Source organism: Motacilla alba, chromosome 3, assembly GCF_015832195.1.
Source record: "Motacilla alba alba isolate MOTALB_02 chromosome 3, Motacilla_alba_V1.0_pri, whole genome shotgun sequence".
Taxonomy (NCBI): domain Eukaryota; kingdom Metazoa; phylum Chordata; class Aves; order Passeriformes; family Motacillidae; genus Motacilla; species Motacilla alba.
This window is the reverse complement of record NC_052018.1, coordinates 101,242,475-101,258,249: the sequence shown is the minus strand read 5'-3', so window position 1 is coordinate 101,258,249 and position 15,775 is coordinate 101,242,475. Positions and strand designations below refer to the sequence as shown.

At 39.0% G+C, this 15,775-nt stretch overlaps 1 protein-coding gene across 6 annotated transcripts in view; it reads right to left on the bottom strand.

Annotated features, from left to right (window-relative positions):
• The window catches only part of LCLAT1 (lysocardiolipin acyltransferase 1), a 111,632-nt gene extending 96,377 nt beyond the window's left edge, over positions 1–15,255 (bottom strand). For 3 of the 6 annotated variants that reach the window (XM_038131024.1, XM_038131026.1, XM_038131025.1), the window contains exons 1-2: positions 15,089–15,254; positions 14,855–14,948 (exon numbers count right to left, since the gene is read on the bottom strand). The gene's annotated coding sequence lies outside the window, so the exon portion shown is untranslated. Of the gene's footprint in view, positions 1–10,994; positions 11,099–14,849; positions 14,949–15,088 lie in introns of all 6 variants that reach the window. The other 3 variants (XM_038131027.1, XM_038131030.1, XM_038131029.1) reach the window with 3 other exon arrangements.
• Positions 15,256–15,775: the final 520 nt, after the last annotated feature.

Below are 15,775 nucleotides of genomic sequence, written 5' to 3'. Positions count from 1 at the left end.
GAGATTGTAAATAGCATCAAAACCACTCTTGAAACTTCATTTTTTTGAGGCTCAACAACCACATTTTCCTGTGTTTTAAAGTGCTTCTTTCCTTTCTTACAGGGCAAGACCACTAACACGAGGGAAAACAGCCTACAGGAAGACTACATAGCAAGCGCCTCTGTCCTTCGCCCCCTCAGGAAAGAGTATTATTTTCCTAGGGTGGCTTAGTTAAAATGTACATTTCAGTTGCTCTAACAGCAGCTAAAACTACAGCTTCTGTTTTCAATTCACATGATTCCCAAGACTTAAAAGTGGAAAGGAAATTTGTTTCCCAAATAACACCCCTTATTCTGCAGCTTACTTAAAGCTAAGTAGTTATTTCCTGTGAGAATTTTACAGGAGTTAATAAGACATCTTTTTCTTTTGAAGAGAATCATCTATGAGTCATCTCAAACTCATACAGACACAATATCCCTGCTAACAACAGATCCACACAGAATGGCTGAAGTTGGACGGGATCCCTGGAGGTCTTCTGGTCTTATCCTGCTCAAGCAGGACCAACTGCAGCCAGTGAGCTTATGAATATGTGAGGGAGACTCCATAACTACCTTGGGGCAACCCGTGCTGGCGCTCACTGACCCTCCCAGTCAAAAAAGGTGTTTTCTGATGTGTCTCTGTTTGTGCCCATTGCCTCTGGCCCTGTTACTGGGCACCACAGAGAAGAGCCTTGTTCCATCCTCTCTGCACCCTCCCTTCAGGCGCTTGCACACACTGATAACATGTCCCTCCCCAAATCTTTTCTCCTCCAGGCTGAACAGCCCCAGCTGCCACCCCCTCCTCACGTGTCTGAGATGCTCCAGTCCCCTCACCATCTTTGTGGCCCTTCATTGAACTCTCTCCTGTATATCCAGTATGTGTCTGTGCAGGGACTCAATCCTAAACATTTCTGGAAGAAATAGAGTATCCTGATTAGCTGGGAAGTTAAGCCTGTAGGGTTAAAAGTTTCACCTAAGCTGCTGCACAGGGTTTTACAAGAAGGCAAAGAGCCCTCCAGATTCACCATGAGGGGGTTTCCACTTTAGCCACTACAATAATAGTTTCGGTCCTGGTCCTAACTCAGAGCAGAACAATTAAGGCCAGCTTTCAGGGAACTAAATTCTGTCTGAAAATACCTCCCTGCTAGCTGCAAAATTAGGGAGACTATAAAGTCACTTAAAAATTCATCAGTCCTCAGCTTTCTTTCAAATAGTTTAAGATTCATGAAGCAAATAATAAAGCTGATAATGTTGCTGTGAGAGAAAAAACTAGCAGTTCTGTGTCACAGCATGACCTATCAAAACTGTTCAAATTACTTTAGGAAACCATAATTTTATTTTTTTTTAAGTTTACCGATCTTCCAACTTTTCTTCCTCCACATTTGGTAAGAGGACTAAATACCTAGGCAGACCAGAAGACATGAGCAACAACTGCAAGTTCCTTTACACTTATTTATATTAAGCCATTATTCTTTCATAGTGCTTCCAGAGCAATTTACAGTAATCTGCACTATGAAAAAGGGATATAACAGACAAAGAAAATGAGACGTTAAGTGATGAGCATTTCTTAGGATGTCAGAATTTTTAATAACTAACACTGTAGCAAAGAAGAAAGAGATTAATGGCAACAGAGCAAGCAAGAAATGGGATTTTACATATATTATGGAAAATATAAAATTGAAAGTGATCTAAAACCTCTAACAGCATATTTGTAAGTCTTTTTTATTGGTAACAGATTCCAAGCTTCAAATCAGGTTTGAGTGGATGAGTCAGTAAGGAAAAATATAATAGTTTCCTGATACTTCATTGAAATTCTTAGATCAAACTACAACAAAAATAAATAATAATCCCTTTTAGAAGGAATATTAGAACAGGATTCTCCTTCAGTTGCTCAGGAACGTTAGGGATTTAAATGATTTCAAAATGTCTGGCTGCAGTTCAACACAACATAGCTAAAGGGACTCAATATGAACTCTCCCATAACACTTTATCTAGTAAAATAATTTCTCTTTATAACTTTCTATCTCTAGCTTCCATACTATCAGATAGAGATATCAAACATATAAATGGGAAACAACATTTAGAGATATCATAACTGACTCTTTTAAGCTGAAAGTAGGTTTTTCTATACATTACGAACCACCTCAAGTGAGCTGTAAGATACCCTATAAAATAACATCTACAACCTGCAATTTCTGTAAAGCTGTTACACATTTTGATAGCATAATTTAGTCACTTTCTATTATGCAGACCACATAACAGATATATACTTCGAAATGGTAACACTTTTTGCCATCGAAGTTTACTTAGTGCATAGAGGAATATTATTTTCTTTACCACTAGGAGGGAATTCAAGGCATTAATTGTAATTTGTTATGTACCAATAGATGTATATATAGATGTACCAATATAGGAAATCACTGTGCCCTCCATCAAAACCTGAAAAAGACTGAACTGATTACCAAATAAGGTAAAGTATGATAAATTTAAAACTCCAAGCTTCACACCTCATTCAAAATGCATTTCTCCAAGTTATCAATTGCAAAGATGTCTGCCAGTTCATCAAGTCAGCTTTGTCTCCTTCTAAATATCATAAAAGACTAAGGTACCTTTACATGAAGTAACTTCAAGTACATCTTTAGGAGGATGAAATTCACTGTGAAAGCCAACAAAAATTAGGGAAAGCTGTCTATCACCAATTAGACAGTAAAAGTCAAAGCACAGAGGTTTTGTATTAATTCCATGCGAGAAAGGCATCCCAATCAACATCCTTCACCTTTACTGCAGAGTTATCAGCCTGAAACTAGAAGAAGTGGTCCTGGATGGCCAATACAATTTTCACAAGTCACTGTGAGGAAAGTTTTGGAATGTGAGTCGAGAAATTAGAACAGGCTATTTTCCTCCTACTTCTTGGAACAATAACCTGTGTGTTCAATCATGCATATGTAAATAGACAAGGAACTGCTTCACTCTGGACCAAAGCAAGATTTAAGGCATAAAGCAGAATTTGAGAGGTATAAAGCAGAATTCAGTCAAACTGCAGGACCATTTGTGATTGTAAATGGCTTTGTAGAAATAAGTTGGAATGCTGACAGATTTCTTTTTCTGGTGCTCTTGATCCTATATTCAGGAACTCAATCCAGGGACCTCTCTGTGGAGTCAGCATTGATCTCAGGTATCTCATTTGCCTACAATAAAACAGACTGCCAGAAAATCGTCTCAGACTACAGCTGAAGTGATTCTGTGGAAATCGAACACATAATGATTAGTTTTGACCCAAAAAGTGTTTTGGTCAGATACAGCAACATTGGAATTTACAGGAGAGAGAAGATGACATTTAGCAAGGGGTCAACCTCAGTGTAAGTACAGTTTGCTACATTCACAGTGGAGATGAGGGGGTTCAGTACCACTCAGAAATGGTGCTGATACTGAATACTGGGATACTGAAGCTGCACAATGAAACACAGAGAAATTATAAAGGACCAGATTTAAGACTGTTGCTCCCTGGCTGGTTTGTTCTTTCACACAGGAACTCCACCTTATCTAATGCACAGGCCTTGACAACAGGATGAAGAAGGAGAAATTACTTTGGATTTCTTTTTCCCCTTCCCATAGTAGAGTGCTTAGATATTAAAATTCTAGGGCAAAACCCTCTTTTTTCCCCTTTTTCTTCCATCTTAAGTTTATTATACTGCTATCTGAAAGTGTTGTATTTCAGTAATTTATTTTCATAAAAGATCCTATTTATATTTTTATAACTCAAGGCCTATATTATAACTCAGCACACAGCATATGAATTGTGTCTGCTTAATCTGGAATGTTTCCAGACTAATTTTTTTTTCAGAATATTTGTCACTGTGCAGTACATCACAAGTACAATTCACAGTTGTTATCAGCTTCAGCTGCAGCTGTGAAAGCTTTGCATTCTTTATTTTATAGATGTCTAATTTGGAACCTTACTATTCAAATACAAGGATCACAACAAGTGGTTACTGTTAATAATGTTACATATCTTGCTTCTTAAGCAAAAAGTAAAATCCAGGTCTTCAGTGGCATTTAACTACAGAAACCTTCAGATGATCATCTCCAATTCTTCGTTCAGTCAAGGATACATCAAACATGTGCAACAAGTAAAACGGGTTCTACAGACCACATTCTTTAAATCTTTAAGGTGTTCCTAAAATACAAGCCATGGTAAACAACAAGTTTTTAACAGGGTAAAAAAAGATAATGTGTTAATGGAAATACATCCTGTCAACTCAAATAAGGAGATGTGGGTGACATTAAAAAACTTAGCCCATATATCACTTGTCACTTATGTTTCTGTTGGTATTTTAATGAAGTCTAAGATCATGAGCCTACTGTGAAGAGAATCTGGGAGAATAACAGCTGCTCATCTCTAATAGCAATCATGTAACTTAAGAAATGCCATTTTATTATTTTCAAGGAACAAAGGAAAGGAAAACACTCCAATGACAAGGTAGGACATCTTAAACCCAACATTCCCATGTACTGTATACATGCTTTCCTAAAAATCAAAACCTCAGCATTTAAGTTGGCCAAAATCCATAACTTCCAAGCATTCCCTTCAAATTCTTCAGCTAAATTAAAAAAAAAAAAACCAAAAAAAAACCAACAACAACAAAAAAAAAACCCCAAAACAAACAACTGGAGCTAGAAAGGTATCAGACATAACTGTTTCTGTATTTGCTACATTTCAGGGTAGGTCTGATAGCACCAACAGGTTAATGGATGAAAGAGCAAAGTGTAATTAAAGCAGAAGCTTTTATTTCAAGCCATTAGAGTAAATCTGTATAGTCAGTGTAAAATTTCTTAAACCAGCAGGCTCAACTGAGTTAAAGAAGAGCAAATCCTATCATATTTAATGTTTCTCATGCCTAATCTAGGTACCTTTTTATGAGTACTTCACTGTTCCTCCACAGAAGCAAAATAATGTCTTCTAGTGCTATTAAATGCTCATAAAAGAACTGATTTTCAAATAAAAGCATTAATATGAAAGCCCTAAAATGTAACCTATTTTCCTTTTGAAATAAATTCTGTCCATCAAGAAAAATCAATTAAATCAATCAAACTATAGAATTTGAAGGTAATAAAACAATTAGTCTAAGTCTTTTCTTTTTCTTTATTTCCTACTAGTTACATTGTAGTCAGAAAACTTCTTTATTCTACGTTAAGGAACAACTTATCCAAACTAACATCCTTCTGAAAAAATTAATTGCGCTTTTATTATGATTGCATTTAGAATGCTCATATAGAAATTTCCTAAGCTTTTTCCAGAGGAAAAACAGTTAAAATGTTTTAATTAAACCACTTTTCCTCGAGAAATGTTTCCTTTACAATGTTTTTAATATAACTCAACATTGGCCGCATCTTTCTTGACAGATGGTATTTCCTTAACAGAGAATGTCTCAAATGGTTTATGTATAACATTCTTTCTAAAATTCATTTCCTTTCTGTGTAAGAAGTTAATACACCAAGAAAAAAAAAAAAACAGGAATGTTTCATGCCATGTGGGATATAAGAGTTCTAGAGTTTTGCTTTAAATTAGCCGAGTAATATTTCTGTAGAAATATTATTAACATGGTTGAAGGTTAACATTTGGAAAATGGAAAAATACTTGCCCACAACACTGCATCTCTCCATATCCCACTCCAACATTTACTTTTCTTTTATGCTCTACTCCTCAGTCCCATGTCTGGTGAAATCTGACAGACCTCAGTAAGGTTCAGCTTAGGAGAGAGTTGTTAACTGGGTGATTGCTTTCAAGAACAACAGACTGGTAGTTCTGTAACAAATACCTCCCAAACCAGAAAGGAAAGTTCTTATAACTTCCCTCCAAAATCATTCAAAACACTGAAATCAGCAGAAAAGCACACCATAATCTTTCTCAGGAGGAGGACAGACACTGAGGTCTTACAGAAGTAAATGCAGCTCCTAAGGGTGGGCCACTCCTCCATATTAACATCAAAACTCAAGTTCTTTAGAGGGAGACTTGTATCAGCTGGATGCAGAAGAACAAAGGTTCCACAAGTAAAAATCCTGGGGAAATGGAATCTTTGCAGGATATTCAGGCCAAAGGTATTGGGTACACTCCCTATAAAGGTTGTAAACCTTTGGCTGGCTAAATGGCTGGAGAACAACAGCAGTAAGAGCAGTCTTTAAGTGATAAAGAAATACCTGTTCATAAATGCTTTTTCCTCTTGTTATGCTGTAAGCATCCATTAAAATATTATTTTTCTAACAGATCAAATAATTTTCTGTACAGACGAAAATTTTTATTCTAAAATATTCTGCCACCTGTGGAACTATATTTACAACAATATTTTGCAGTTACTACTTTCCATTTTTGGGCATCACTTAGCCAATATGCCATTTTGTGAGACTTCTAGTAAACATTATCATCTGCATTAATATTATGTTCATAGAGAATATCTTGCACTGAAATCCAAGGCTACCAGACAGTTTCCGTAAATTTGAAGGTTTGCCTATTTTGTATTTATGAAGTATTTCTAAATATTTCACGTATTTCTAAACTTCACAAAACTCTGTCCTAAATATGCCTTTTCCAGCTACTTTTGTACTTCAATACATAGTGAGAGATCATGGAAACTAGGAATATAAACTTTCTTTCTAGTATGCAAACTCATTTTAGCTTTCTGCTCACAGCAATGCTACCTTCAGTTCTGAAGGCAAGCTGAATGCCCAGAGCTCATGATAACAAAGCTTTGGACAATATGTGCAATGCCAGTTTGCCTAAAAGATTTTTATGGATGTCTTCCATAAGGTTAAAAAAGAAAGAACAGCTGTATTTAGCACCTCTATTTGTCACTCATGACATGTAAAATGAACAAGGACCTGAAGGAACTTGGGGTCACAGACAACATGGGAATAACTTACAGCTTCCCTTTAAAAAGGGGAAGGGTTTCCTACAGCCATTTCAGGGGCCTGGTGCTGCTGCAGGAGGGTGAAAGTCTGCCAAGCTGCAAAGGCACAGAGAGAAGGCAGACCATCAGAAACCCCAGCTAACATGTGACTGAAAGAAGAAAACTTTGCTAAATCCTCCAAACTTTTCATAAGGCTCTTTCCAATTAAAAATAATTGCTATTATATGTTTTCAAAGAGAACTACTGCACAGGAGGGCTGTGTAACACATCATATTTGTTCTTCAGTAGACCAGCCTACCACAATTACTTCAACAAAATCCACATCATTTCAGCTATTTTTCCCTTTAGATAGAATATGCATTCCTGTGCTATCAATAACTATTTTAGCAATATCCCTGTTGTGACCACTTCAGGCACATTTGCTTCTGCATAAACTTAATTTTCATACTTCCATAACTACAGAGCCATTGTCTCAATTTTGCAGGTCAGTCATCTCTCAAGGTCCTTTGATGGCCTGCTGTAATTAGAACACACTCAAAAAAATAGCTGTTTGACCTTTGACAACTTTGCAGGCATTTGTCTTTCAAAAACTATTAAGGTGGCAGACAAGATAAATATGCAGCTTTTTTACCCACTGTCATAATCTAAATGAGATGTGCTGTTCAATTCAAGCATTGTTTGAAAGTGTGGGGTTTTTTATTGCTTAGTGGAGTTGACACTGTTCAACATCTAACACTGCATCCAAAAGAGGAGCAAAACTAAATGCTTCTCAATATTTACCAAAAAGACCAGGATTCCTTCTTCATAGTGGGACTGAGATACAACACATACAATGCCTACCTTTACTGCAACACAAGTAAAAATACTCTGTGAGACAGAATAATAATTTCTAAAATATTCTATTAAAATGTAAGTAAATTTTGGAAATTGACATCTCAAGATAGAATAATTTATGACAAATTAATGAAGTATTCATTCTGTAATGAATGGTAGACCCATGCAAACGCTCAAAATAGCAGATAACTGTAAGGATTTAATTTCAAACTTGGTATTCAAGAGAAAATTTAAACCTGATGCTCCTAATAAAAGAACACACTACTCTGAGCAAAGCCAGAATTTTGGGAGAGACACACCCTTTGTCACTTCCAATGGTTAGAAATAGATGAGTCTGCAAAACATTTATTGTAAATCATATTGAGACACAAGTATTTTTTTAAGGAAACTCTAATGCAAAATCTGTCTATCTCATGGAGGAAGCACAAAATGCAGTAAGACCAATCCTTTCCTCAAACAATCTATCACCAAAGTTTAGAAAGATCAAACATAACCAGAACACTACATTCCATCTTCCTAGACAGTCTGTAATTATTTAAGAGAGATTCAAACAAACCAAACACCCTCTTTCCAAATGTGAAATGCATGCCAATTCCCAGGACATTAACTGGAAATTCCACTATCTGATGATGAATTACACATAAATAACTGAGGGGCAACCCATCCTTTTTACTTGTCTAGAGGACAAATCTACTGACCTGGGCAAGAGATCCTAAAAGAAATTGCTAAAACTGTTTTCTTTCTAAAGGAATTCACTAAGTAAATTGACAGATTAGTGGTGTTTCCACACTTAAGAGGGAGGACCAGAAGAAAGCTACTGTCTGTTTAGGAGGCTGAAAGGAAATGATCAGCCTTACCTTGCCAGACTATAGGTTGTCTCAATAACCTTGGCATGAGTGTATTACCTCACACTTTCTAAAATGTTGGACTCTTCAAGAAAAGAGGATTTCCATGAGTGAAGAGTTTAAAAAATGGACTGGTTCCCAGCAGAGACTTAACAGGTAAGTATTTTTTTTTTACCTGTTTTGCTCTTTGAGAAATCTTTTGCAGTTTTCCTTGACTTTGTTAAAGAACCAAGCAATGACTTCTCTGGAGCACATGGCCCCCACCTCCAGCTGATACTCATCTCAAAAATTTACACAGCAGAAACAGAAACAAGCTCCAAGTTCTGACCATAGCCTGAAAGCCCATTTGCAGCTTGGCTCACTTTGAAAAGTAATATCTTCCATGGATCAGCATGTGGTCAACACTGTCTGCTGGCTTATCATGCCAGAAGAGTTAAAAGTTGTTTCTCAATGAGGACAAAACGTGTAACTGCTTTTCAGTGAACAGAATGCTTAAGAAATTCCCACTGTACCACAAGAATTCTGGGGAAGAGTTAGTCAAGTTTTTGAGAAAAAATCATTGACTGAAATTAAAAGTGCTTCATCATACAAGTATCTTAAGGTAATAGCACAAACTGCAAATATTAGAAGAAAAAAGTCATTACCAGTCATTATTAAATTTATTATTTTTTATTCTTGCTAAAGTACTATCTGCTTTTTCAAAACCAGTGCTCTTTACACTCAAGCAGATCACAAACATGATCTTGAAAATAAATGGAATTGATCAGCTGAACAAATGCCTGATTACTGTAGGTATTAAAAAACCAGAAGGATCTAGTCCTTCTAGCATCTGCATAATAAAAATAAGCGTCTAAAAAAACTGAATGAGCTTTCTCACAATTCCATGTCCAAACAAGGACAGAATTTTTTGACATTATTTTCACTAGAGAAACAGTTTATCAAAGCTAACCAGCACATCTCATATAAAAACACAAAATGGAAACCCAGAGGACTCATCATTCTCTTACATTTCTCCTCACACTTATGGAAAGGAATTCACTCTATCTGTGATCAGAAGAAACGGTGTATCTGAAGAGAAGTCTGCTGACAGATTGACTCCCTTGATCTCTGAACACTCTGCCAACTGGAAAAATCTCAGTGTAGCCAAGACCTTTTCTTCTGCATTTGGGTATAAAACAGTGACACAAGATTGGTAACGGTTTTGGGGGTCTTTTTACTTGAGGGTTTTTCTAGCACTTTTCTAGAAACTGAAACAAGCATATGTATAGCAGCAACTCGGAAGGTTGTAATAGTCACCTGATAGATGCAATTCAGATTCCTTCCCACTTCTGTGTGGGAATATATGAAATGCTGAATATCATGTAGCCAGAGCTTTACACTTGCTGTACATCTGTTTACAGCTTTAACTCACCAATTGAAAATGGTAACTATACCCTGCCCAAGGACATACAAGACAACCAATGAAAACTTCAGTAATCTCCAAAACTTCACACACTGCTTGCAGAGAAGTCTGGAAAAACAGAGGCATTTTACTGTGTTTTGATGTTGTAATTTAGCTGCTTGATGAACGGAATTTACAGTTTCTTTCTGAACAGCTACCTTTCAAATTTCAGAAATACAGCGTGAAGTGCTTTCAGTGGTATTTATTAGAGAGAGACTACTAGTATACTATTTGAGGCTGTCTATAAACAAACTGTAAAAACAGTTCAAAAACATTAATCTGCTTAAAAACATTAATTTCTGCATACATTTTTCTATGTAAGTTAAATCCCATTAGAAGAACATACTTTTTAAAATATGGCTTGAGCTAATTTAAAAGATGGTTGGAAAAGTTTGGCCTACAATGATTAAAATCTATACTTAAATGAAAGGAAAATTCAACCACAAAAGCTGTGCTCATTTTAGAAAAACAAGCATATCACTGCCAAAGTGCAGTCCTAAGTTTAGATTGCTGTCTGACTAAAACATTATAATTATGAGAAACTGAAATGGATTTCTAAATGTTTCAAGATGAAACAGCCATTGGGTAATTTGCAAGATATGCAATTATCTTCTGAATTCAAACACAATGCTAATACTTGATCTGAACAAATGCAGGCTGTTTGTGTGAAGACTGAGGAAATCAATGTTAAACATCAATACCAACACTAGATAGGAGTAACCATAATGAAATCTAAGAGCAGAATTACCAAGTGATGTGGAATTAATTACTTCAAGAATTTTCTTTGAGGAGAAGAAAAAAAAAAGGCTTGGAATCTCTCCCTGTTGCTTCTGTCTCTCCAAGAGCTGCTCAAGCTAAACAGTGGGTCCTCAGCCCTTTTATCCCCGTTAAAACTGCATCAGGAGGCATTTCACCCAAGCTCTCACACGTAGCAAGACAGGAACATTTTTACCTTCAAACACCAGAGAGGGTCTTCAAACAGATTCAAAGGGTCATACAACACATGTTCTCTTACTTCATAATTAACATTCGTATCTTCATGGGATCATTATCACACTTTACCATGCAAAAGTAAAAAGGAAACAAAAATTAAACAATCACACGCTCACCCCAGATGTGTTTGTCCATTTCATGTATAACCATTGTAAATTCCAGTTACTTTGAAAAGTAAGTTAAATCTTGATCTGCAACAATCATTATCAGTTTGATGCAATTAGCAGGATTGCAAGAAATTCAAAGTAACTCCATTCTTGTTTCAAAATCATGATGGCATATACTTGTCAGTACCTGCACTGCCTTTTATTGTCTCTCTTTGATTTAGGAAGAAAAATTAATGATTTGATTGTGTTCTATTTCTGGGTCTCCTTTGAAAGCCTTGAGTGTTCAGTTATCTTTTGACTCTTCTGACTACAGCCCAGTCTGTTTCACTGATTTGGTGAAAGGAGTACAAAACAATCTGTTGTTTATATATGAAAACACACAGGAACGGTGAGGAGCATGTCTGGGGACACAGCAGTTCACAGGACCACCATCATTCAAAGAGTAATTTTATAAAGGACCAGAGAAACTTTTCAGCAAAAATTAATTCTCTTTCTCCCAGCAGTGTGAGGTGATCCACATAACTGCTTCATACAGACTCATGAGGCAGTCTTCATTTAGCCTTCACGGCACCTCTGGAGCTGCCATCAAAGGAGAAGAGCAAATAGAGATAAATTTCTCTCAACAGTAAGAGATGCTGGATGCCTTAAAAACAATAAAACCATCATAAGCTCAGTGAAAAAGCACCTGAGATTAAGAAATAGCTTTCAGAAACACTGGAATGAAAGCAATACCCGCTCCCTTGATACCTAAAATAACATCAACAGCAGGTTTTACACCAAAGGATGCCTGAAACAAGCTCCTCAAGAGTCAGGGGAGTTTTAGTATTACACATGCAAAATCTTGGAAAAGCAAAATGAAGAAAAGCAGTTCTGTTCTCAAGGGGAAACCACCTTAAGCCTATTGTCAGATTAAAGGCAAATTAATTTCCTCAAACTCATGAAAGGATAGTGTGTGAAGCTACTAATTTTGCATTGGCAAGTAAAGACTCTCCCAGTTTTTAACCCCTAAGCATACAAGAACTCTAATACAAACAAATGTAGTTATGTAAATTAAATTTATTGTATCAAAACAAGGTCAAGTTCACAAGTAAACTAGCTCAGCTAAGAGAAAAAAATAGGAAAATGAAGAGGCATTTTGGGTATGTTTGAAGAATTCTGCTATCATAGCTCTATCACATCTCACTGTGCCCTGCTATAGCAAAAAAAAAGGACAATTCACAATGCAGAACTGTCTTTCAGGAGCAATTTACTTGTGAGGCCAAGGCAACAAATAGTAAAATCAAACTGTGAGCTTTTGCCCACAGTCAGCAGGGACTCATTCCAAAAATTCAACTCTCCAAAGGTTCCATCTCCCCCTCTCTTAGCCCTAAGTGCTGACCAAGCACCACACACACACACACACGACACAAACATGCCAGCTCTCCTCAGGCCAGTGCCAAGAAAACATTTAACCAGACTGTGGAGCTCGGTGCCTCATGTCTGTGTGTTCCCAGCACCACGACCTGAAGAAACAAGGGAACAAGGAAGGGACAGCCTTGAACAAGACTGCAAGTGGAGAAGAGGAAAATGAAATAAGGAAAGAAGGACAGCAGAAAACACAATTATTTGTAAATAATGATGAGGTAGGAAGAAAGTATAAATTGAGACTAAGAATCTGCACATCCCAAGAAGCTGGAAGAAAAAAAAAAAAGTGCTTTGGCAAAGCAGAGTTGGGAGGAGTAAGGGGTAGCAGCACACTGAAGGATGGGACAAGTGACAGGAAAGAAAACATACATGAGACTGTCCAAACAAAAATGAAGAGAAATAAACTCCATGGGGAAAACTCTTGGACAGAAACAGGTAGAAAGCCAGCAGAACCTCAAGAGGATTTGCACCTATGGCTGTTCAGCTTAAGAACCTAGGGATTAAAAATCTGGCTTTACTAAAAATAGCTGCTGAAGGAATAGAGACTCTGCAGGAACAGATGAAACATGTGAGAGTTTCCCACATGAGCAACTGGAGAAAGGGTTATGTGATCCAGCAAATCCTAACACCACTAAAACCCCAGGTGAGTGTGAAGATGACACCTTATTCCACTTCCAACCTTCCTTCCAGATTGCTTTTGTGGGGAAGGCAGGCAATGCCACGAAAGCAAAGCTCCTCATTGACACTGAGGAGCTGGACCATATCAGAATCAAGGTTTCCCTGCAGAATCTCAGCCCAGCTTTCATAGTAGGGTACAAAAATATCTTTCCTTCAAAATTCTGCCTCACTGAGTACACATGGTGGACCAGCCCCTGAGGTCTAAATAAAGATTTGTAAGTGACTTCCCACTTTCAGCACAGAAACACTTTGGCAAGCAGTGAATGGAGAAAAAACCCTTGGAAGATGAGAAAGTTCCTTCACAGGCTTATACTCTCTTCAGTCTTACCACATATTCCCTACACATGGCTGACTTTTCTTTTTTTAAAATCGAAACTTTTCAGAAGTTTGAGGTGTAGTTCTGATTTTCTGAATGACCACTTTGAGATTTGGTTTCTCGAGGTACAGTTTCACATTATGGTTGACCCACAGCTGGGTTACATTAGCACAGAAGGAGAAACAGCTTTCATTCATATTGGAGCAAGCTCTCACTGGAATAACTTCCATCCCCATAAAACTGTTAGATCAACTGTCCCTGAAATCATCCAACCACTAAATCCACTACAAAGAGAGTAACAAGAACCCATGGCCAGCCACGGGAAGGAGTGAGACCACACTCTTCAGCTACAGCCCACACACTGACCAAACCATGAATTCACACTGGTAAAAGGTACCTTGATTTGCTGAGGTACAGCTTCCACTGCAGCTCTGCATTCAGACTATGAGCTAATACTGTAAAACATGATTGCAAAGTCAACCAACTCATTTTAGACTTCTGTGTTCAATTTAAGACATATTTTGGCTTTTTTTTTTTTTTAATCCTAGTTTCCCCATTTGTTAAGTGAGAAGCAGGATGGAGGGGGATCCATCTATTGATCTCTGTTTTACAGTGGAATAATTTCATGCTTGAGAAACATCAGAAGGTTACCATGCTATCTACAACTGAAAAGTCCAATGGTCCAAAAGCAGAGGCTGGGTTGTGTCTTGGACAGAACACATGGCTGCTATGAAGTAAGTGAGATAGGGTGATGCTTTCAATCAGTAAGTAAAATACACTACCCATCAGTGTAGCCCGCTCCACGCACTAACAAAAATAGAGATTAAAGAGGTCCAGTGACCAAGAACTGTATTTCAATGAATACACACAAGCACCAGTGTGAAGCTGGACGCCCAGTTTAATTCCAGCGTTTATTTTTAGTGTGCAGCTTCTTGCAGCCACAGCTATGTGCTGAACAGGCCGGTTGTGCAAAGCCCCGAGCCTTGTTGCAGCACTCACCCTACAGGCACAAGAGACCATTCAGGTCAAAGTTTAGCTTTGCCAGAGGGCACTTCCAGCCCAGACGGCAGCACACACGCCAATACTAACGGGAAAAGTGACAACAGACACAATAACCAAGGAAAACCACCCAGTTACAGCTGAAAAAAAAAAAACCTGGCTGGCTTCTGTGTATGTACAAACCAAAACAAGACACTCAGTTTGTTCCCCAAAAGGGAAGATACTAAGGATGAGATTATAACACGCCTCCGGTTATTTATTCCTCCAGGTGCAACAAAAACAGCAGCACTGAAACCGAGGTTTCGGGTACCGTACACGTCTCACACACACGGAACGCCTCCGCAGACAAGCTCAAGCGCTCTCCTCCATCGCCGCGGCTCCCGGCCGTCCTACAGCGCGGCGACCATGCCTGGGGACAAACGGGAGGCGGGTAAGAGCCCGGCGGGCGAGAACGACCCGGCCAGGCCAGGCCAGAGCAGCTGCGGAGCCCCGGCGGCACCGCAGCCCGGCACCGCAGCCCGGCCTCCCCTCCGTCCGCCCCTCCCTCACCTGGAACGGGCAGCGTTCCAGCCGCGGCGGGAGGAGCTCAGGAAGCCGCCGCGCCGCCGCCGCCGCCCGTGGGCTCTAGGGCCGCCGCCATGTTCCCGCGACCCCTGACCCCGCTCACTTCCGGTCACGGCGGTCACGCCGTTGCCATGGCAGCGCTCCCGGCCGGGCCCCCTTAAAGGGACCGCGCGGGCCGGGGCTCGGGGCCTGCGGGGCGCGGCGTGACTGCGGACTGTCCCCGGAGGGACAGCGGCTCGTCCGCCCCTCTGCGCCGCACGAAGGGGAAAACCGTACTACTGTTTAGCTGCGGAATTTGTCACAAAATGCGGTGAGAGAGTAGTGGAAAACGGCCGTGGCAAGATTTCCACTGCTGTGAGGAGATGGTTTGTCTTAACTTTCCCCGAAACAGGCCGTATTTTCAGTTTTTATTGCACCGCCTTTGCCACCGCTCACTGTTGATGGAGTTAACCTCTTTATAGTCTTTCCACATGTGTGTTTTTATAAGGCAAACAAACCTGGTGAAACCCCCAGTCCGAGAAGGGAAACTCCAGGAGGTTTTAAATAAAGTTTTATTTTTTTTGTGAAACCAAAGTGAGTCCGTGCCCAGTTGACAAGAGCTGTTGGATGGGGACCAAAGCAACCTGGGCTCTCTCTCTGATTCCACATCAATTCCACGCCTATAGATGAACT